Below are 7,954 nucleotides of genomic sequence, written 5' to 3'. Positions count from 1 at the left end.
GTGCTTTTTGAGAAAAACATTTGTTTTCTTTAAAATCAAATGGATTCTTTAAGAATCTACTCCAAACTTTTATTATAGAATTTGTAATCTATGAGAGAGGACCTTTCTTTTATAATAAGCTTATAAAGTCCCATTTTGACAATACCATAAAATTTCATGCCAAAAAAATTTAAAGTGATGTTAACATTTCAAATGGATTGATTATGTCAGCTGTAACTCTTTAATAAGATAATAAAAAAAAAATTTTATCAGAAAAAACTAGTTTATGATTAATGAAAATAAATGTATATTGTTTTATTTCTTTTCCAACTATTATTAATATGCAAATATGTAAGACACTGGCCCCAGGAACACACATGTTACTGTATATCAGCATATAAGGATATTGTTAGTTTGTGGTTACTTGCCAGAGCCTTGTAAATAGCCCTCCCTCAACATTCCATTCACATATTCCCATATTAACCTGTAGCAAATTAGCAATCTAGTCGAACCGCATATTCCCTTATAAACTACAGCTACCTAGTACAATAAGAAAATTCCCATATCAACCTGCAAATACCTTTACTTCAACTGTATACCCACATAAACCTACATATACCCAGAACAACCAGATATTCCCATATAATTTTAAAACTACCTATATATATAGCTAGTCCAACCAGATATTCCAATATCAACCTGTAGCTACCTAGTCCAACTGGAACCTGTAGCAACCTAGTTCATCCAGTTTAATATTCTAATTTAACCTAGTCCAACTTGTTTTTCCAATTTGTACCTATATCTTTCTATTCCATCTTGATATTCCCATAAATGAACCTAGAGCTACCTAGTTTAACCAGTTATTCCCATATAAACCTGCAGTAACCTAGTCCAACTTGTTTTCCCATATGAATCTACATTTACCTACTCAAACTGGATATTCTCATATAAATCTACATCTACCTAGTCCATCCATATATTCCCATATAAACCTACATCTACAGAGTTCAACAGGATATTCCAATATAAACCTACATCTACCTAGTACAGCCATATTTTCCCATAGAAACCTACATCTACCTAGTACAACCATATATTCCCATATAAACCTACATCTACCTAGTACAACCATATATTCCCATATGAACCTACATCTACTTAGTCCAACAGGATAGTCTCATACCGGGAATTGCACCTTCAGCTACCGAGTCCAACCATATATTCCCATATGGACCTGATGTCACCGGAAACATCCAGCATTCGACCCCAGATGGAATAAAATATTTAATATCACCGGGGTGGTCCGAGTGATCCGGGAAGTATAGCTTTGCCTGCTTCATCCTTAGCTCTGCCGGGTATAACCGGGGTTACACAGGGGAAGCAACGTAGCTCTGCCGGCACAAACTGGGGATGATCCGGGGTATGATACAGCCGGTAGAGCTACAGTAGAGCCCAGGTGAATGCTGGCAGAGTACTGGTGAATGCCGGCAGAGCCCCGGATGATGACAATGGAGCTATGGTTGATACCGGTAGAGCTCTGGCAAAGCCCGGATCATTTCAAAAGAATCATGACAATTTGTGATTATTGCACTTGTTTGTATAAAAACCCTTCCAATTTCCCTTGTATCCAGTCTTGCATAAGGATTTTTCAAAAAATCATCATAAATTACTGTTCTGGAACAATAGATATTATATTAAATAAAAATTATGTATCAATGTAATCGTTTTCGTGCGTTTTCAATCCACCGGGGCTCTACTTTGATCTTCCTGGGCTCTGCTGGGGCTCTGCCTGGGTCAACCTGGGCTCCTCCGGTGACATCCAGGAACTACCAGGGAAGCACCGGCATGAGCCGTAGCTTCACCTGGGCTATTCCTGGATGGTCCGGGGCGCATCCTGGGTGGTAAGTCGGGCATTACCATAGTGCCGGGGTAAGTGTGACCCCAACAATAATTTCACCTCGGATCGTCCCAGATCGGCCCAGTTACTTACCGGGGTGGTCCTGGGCTCTGCCGGAAGTATGTGAGATCACAGCTTAATAAACTTTTAGCTTTCTAATCCAAATGGTTATTCCCATATGAAATTATATCTACCTAGTTCAACAAGATTTTCCCATATGACCTTTCAGCTGCCTAGTCTAACCGGATATTCCGATTGACCCTGCAGCTTAAGTGTAAGATTCACATGATATACTTCAATCTAAATGGTTGATTATAAAAAGTTTCTAGGGACAACACATTATAGGAAGATTGATGATCTCCTCTCTTTAAACATATATTTTTTATATAAGTATATATTACACTAGGGAAAACTGTCATTTAGATGCTTTCTTCATTGATTACATGGACAATTATTTCAGAAGTTTTATTCCTAGAATGTTCTTGGTAATTTCCACTTTGAGAGATTTTGTACCAGTTTTATTTCTCTGCACGCATACACTGATGCATTATGGGTCCAAGATTAATGTGTCATTTTCGTTGGCCATAATCATAAAGACAGTGCTGTTGAATAAATGAGTGATGAGGGGGGGATGAAGATGGTAAATTATGACTCTAAAATGGTGAGGAAGTCTGACTAAATGTGCAAGCCTGATGTTTTTGTCATATAAATTGATGATTATAGCATCAAACATTAGACGGGAATTTGCATATACAAATAACACAAACTTCTGATGCTTTTATTTTCATATATAATTTCTTACAGCAAATCCTTTTGCCAATTTCTAGACACTGATGTTTGAGTAAAGTACTGATGTTAAAAGTTTATTCAAAATCAACCAGAAGGCCACATTAAACTGATTTCTTGTTCTACAAATATTTTGGGAATGAGCAAAAAAATTCAATTTCAGATGAAAAAAATATATGTAAAAAGATATGTTTTCACTCATTACTTAGTACTCGGGTTGGTTCCAGGTACCCATTTGAGAGCTAATGTCTCTTCAACACAAACAAAAATAAATTCTGTATAAACAAAACTTGAGTATTACTTCTAAAATGACTTACTTAATCTATGCAAATAGCAAATTCTATATTTATTTTTTTCTAATAGTTTATTATATATATACCTCATGTTATGCCATTCTTTTTCAACTTGTGAACCAACATTTTGGTGTAACATTCTGTAAATTGACAAGTCTACAGGTATTGCAACTCTCAACCTGTTAATCACTTATTGCTTGCTTATGCCTGAAAAGAAAGATATATAATAAAAATGTTTTAATCCTTACAAAACATACACCAATTTGATATCATAATTACAACAATAGCATTTTATAAGACAACATTTTAGCTATAAACATGAAATAATATTTACACTAGTACACATTCAAATACAAATAAAAAAGGATAGCATAAGGATGGAACTATTACAAAATAAACATATTTGCTTAAACCAATTAATTCTGTGGATATTAAATATTTATTAATACTTTGTATTCTAAATAAAAAAAGGGCATAACTCTTAACATTATTGCTTTTAGGACAATGTCCCTTGTATTACAACTGTTAAAATGCTCTATGGAGGGATGCTCTGTAGAGATTGCAATGTACTTATCAGGTTCTTCAATTAATCTCTTTAGTTTACTCATTTTTTTCATTCAAATTTTAGTTTTGTGAGACTGTCACTTCTGTAAATATCTGGAATTTTCTCATTTCACTGGATAAAAGAAAATAAACGGAGACACAAACCATTTTTTTCTTTTGTACCACAAAGCGACAGGAACAGCAGAAAATTTTCTACTGCAATTGATATGATTGGAAAGTCTGCAAAACAGAAAACTTCTGTCTCAACCCATGAAGAAGAAAATCGTATTTTACAATTTTATGATCGGACAGACAAATGGTGAAATAAGACATTATTTAGTCTACAGTTTCGGAACACATCAATTCTTTACCTGATTAGATAAAACCAAACATATGTCATCTCACATCTCCTCGTTCTCCAGCAGCTTCATATCGTTTATATTAGATTTGTCAAAACAGAAAAGACATCCCGCTGAATTATTTGTGTATTCAGTACTGGCATACACTTTTAATTTATTACATAAAATTCATCTTTACGTCCCGATAAATTATTGTTTTTTTTTTTCTCCTTGCAAGTGTGTGAAATGAGCTCTTATAATCCAGACTTCCTGACAAGGGAAGTAATTCTTCACTGAAAAAAGTAAGAGTTATGGCTCTATAATAAAATTAGAACTTACATTTTGCCAGAATTGTAAAACATGTATTTTTCCTGTCTACACTGTAAGCTGACATTTTGTGGGCGTTATTCACATCTTTTGCTTGCAATAACTCATGAAAACATGTCTGTGGAAGGAAAATATATCATTTACAGCAATGTATCATGGGATTATATATTCAGCAGTACCAGAGTATCAAATAACTTACTCAAAAATCATGATATGAATATCTATCTTTTAGACAGAAATGGCTGTAATAGAATATCAACTCATATTTTTTCACATAAAAATGCTATGGAAAAATTATCAAAATTGTTCTTCCATATTTCTATTTTTGAATATTTTACTTTCAACCGACAGTTAAACATTTTATCTTATTTAAGAGTGATTGCTGATTTGCTTGGCTAAATCAGACAAGCTTATAGCAGATTGGCTACATAAAATAAGCTTATGTCAAAGTTAGCTACATCAGACCAGCTTATGTCAGACTTAGCTCCATCAGACAAGCCTATGTCAGACTTATACATCAGACAATCCTATGTCAGACTTGGCTACATCAGACAAGCTTATGTCAGACTTGGCTACATCAGACAAGCTTATGTCAGACTTGGCTGCATCAGACAAGCTTATGTCAGACTTGGCTACATCAGACAAGCTTATGTCAGACTTGGCTACATCAGACAAGCTTATGTCAGACTTGGCTACATCCGACAAGCTTATGTCAGACTTGGCTGCATCAGACAAGCTTATGTCAGACTTGGCTACATCAGACAAGCTTATGTCAGACTTGGCTACATCAGACAAGCTTATGTCAGACTGGACTACATCCGACAAGCTTATGTCAGACTTGGCTACATCAGATAGGCTTATGTCAGAATTGGATACAACAGACAAGCTTATGTCAGACTTAGCTACATCAAACAAGCTTATGTCAGACTGACTATATCATACAAGCTTAGGTCAGACTTGGCTACATCAGACAAGCTTATGTCAGACTGGACTACATCCAACAAGCTTATGTCAGACTTAGCTACATCAGACAAGCCTATGTCAGACTTGGCTACATCAGATAGGCTTATGTCAGAATTGGATACAACAGACAAGCTTATGTCAGACTTAACTACATCAAACAAGCTTATGTCAGACTGACTATATCATACAAGCTTATGTCAGACTGGACTACATCAGACAAGCTTATGTCAGACTTGTCTACATCAGACAAGCCTTTGTCAGCCTAGGCTACATCAGACAAGCATATGTCAGACTTGTCTTTATCAGACAAGCCTATGTCAGCCTGGGCTACATCAGACAAGCCCATCAAGGGCAAGCCAATGTTTCCTTGAGCAAAAAACTAAACACTCAATGCTCAGAACTGATTGGTTCCTGGTAGGAATTCAAGAGCGTGTCTAAAAGTTTTCAGCTTTCTACAAAATCTAACTAAAATAAATTCTGTATATACTTGACATACTCTTTAATTGCTTATGCTTTTTTCTTTATATTTTGTATTAATAACGTTATAAAATTACTGTTTTCTTGTTTTTTATTACATTTGCATAAAAGCATAAAACAATACAGTATTTTAAACCTGACATTATGATAATCTCTGAATGTCTTATGATAATCTCTCTAAATAAAGTTATACATGTAATGTTATATACCAGCATCAATGTTGTGACATTGACTTTTGTTTCAGAAATGTGCCCATTAACAAAAGATCACTCCTTTCAAACCAGGAAACGACATGCATGGAACAAATTGTCACATAAAAAGACTGTAACTATAAATCAATTACACTAGAAGTAAAACCAAATATAGTTCTTCCGCGTGTATCACTTTTCTTGACAATTTGGTCACAGCAGGTGAACGTGCAAAATTTCCATTTTTGTCACACTTCACATGTTTTTTCCATTTTTGTCACACTTTACACAGACATCTTTTTCAGACTAAGACTGTATAGATCATTAATTTGTAGTTTAAATCAGTGAACACCTGCTGATATGTCCATTAGGCTTGACACAAGGTCAACTTCATTGAAGACAAACTAGATTATAATGGTGGCAATGTTAAATTACAGGCATCAGAATATTTGTTTTCTCCTTTATTCTATTGCTTTATAGACCATTCATATAATGATTGATTAAAAGGAAAATTAACGAGTCATTAGTTAACATGACATTAATGCACTAAAACCAAGCTCTTTACTACTGACTGTAACAATACTAAAATCTCTTAACCCTAAGCTTGCTAGTGGTATATGATCCTACCCATGTGTCCGATGCAGACCAATTAATGTAAAAAAAATTATTGCACTCTGACCCAGATTATACCTTTGACAGCTTAATTTAAGTTCTTTATCTACCCAAAGTATGCTGGTGACAAATAATTCTACCCATGTGATCAGTGCAGACCAAGATGAAATATTATACTTATCACTTAGACACTTGTATGAAATAATAAAATCATAATTAAATTCATAATTATTTGTATGAACACTGAGCTCTGTCAATTAAGGAAAATGACTAACTTTAAGCAGTCTGAAAATAATTTGGAAGGGCGGTGACTGATTATTCAAGTTGACCAAATGCGTATATACTAAGCCACAAGAAGAGTACCTGTCCAGGATAAATACAGATAAATACAGACAAAATTCAAAAACTTTTTAAGCATGTTTCCTATTTTTTTAAGCACTTTTGTTGCACATATATCACTTATTGTAAGTTATAATGACTTTGACTGCTTTATCACTTTTAATAACACATATCATGTGATATTTTACAATTTTGCTAAACAAGTTATTTTGAGCAAATATTTTAAGCAAATATTTTTATTGATTTTGGAAAAAAAACAAATGGATTCAATCAATGAAAACTATCAACTTTTTTACCATGCTTGTTTTATTTTCAAGAACATTTTCAGATAAATTTAAGCAAGTTTTAAGAAAGTACCCAAATTTAAAAACATACAGGATTTTATTTTTATTTTTTAAGCATTCTTTAAGAAGAGAGTATCCAAATTTTTGGTCATTTAAGGGTTTCTTTCCCATACATTTCTGACTTCCATACAAAATACTTAATCACTATAAATGTACTAAAAGAAGCAAATGATGGTTCAGGTCATAGGCCAGTGACTAATATTTTTAGAAACTATAGCAGGTCATTAAAACTAAAAATTTTTGAGGAATAAGAATAAAAGCATTTCTGGAGCATAATGGGCATTTAAGAAAAGGGATTTAAGTTTAGTTTGTTAAGACATGCCCTCAGCTGTCCTGTAGACTTAATACAGCTTAAAACTTCATCATCTTTGAGCAGGAAGAAAAGCCTTCAATTTAAAGATCCAGCCAAAACATACAAAACAAGCAATTATCATAGTACTGCAAGCAATCCATTAGTCCCCTACCGGTTAAAACCACATCAACATTCTGAAGGGCCATTGGCCATTCACTTATGTTTCAATTTTTCTCTATTTTAAGTAAACTTGTTGGAAAAGTTCTTTAAAAGTGATCACAGGAAACAGTTTTTATGAACAGACAGACAGACGGACTGAAGGACACTCTAAAGTTAATATTTGAAACATCCCTGTTACCAAAATATAACATTTTAAAAGCAAATTCTTAAAGAGGAGATAACTCTTGAATTCAAGATGCAATTTTATAAAAAATTTCAGCTCTTTTTGACTTATCACAAATATTGTTATATTTGCCATGTTTTAAGCCTATTTGTTGCCAAGGCAACTGATATTTTTTTCAAAATAGGAAGAACAGATAAGACATGCATAATCTCAAGACTGCTATCTACCCATAT

Source organism: Ruditapes philippinarum, unplaced genomic scaffold (genome assembly GCF_026571515.1).
Source record: "Ruditapes philippinarum isolate M1 unplaced genomic scaffold, ASM2657151v2 ctg2120_1_1_1_1, whole genome shotgun sequence".
In the NCBI taxonomy this organism is placed as follows: domain Eukaryota; kingdom Metazoa; phylum Mollusca; class Bivalvia; order Venerida; family Veneridae; genus Ruditapes; species Ruditapes philippinarum.
The sequence above is the reverse complement of the archived record's forward strand: the minus strand, read 5'-3'. Positions refer to the sequence as shown.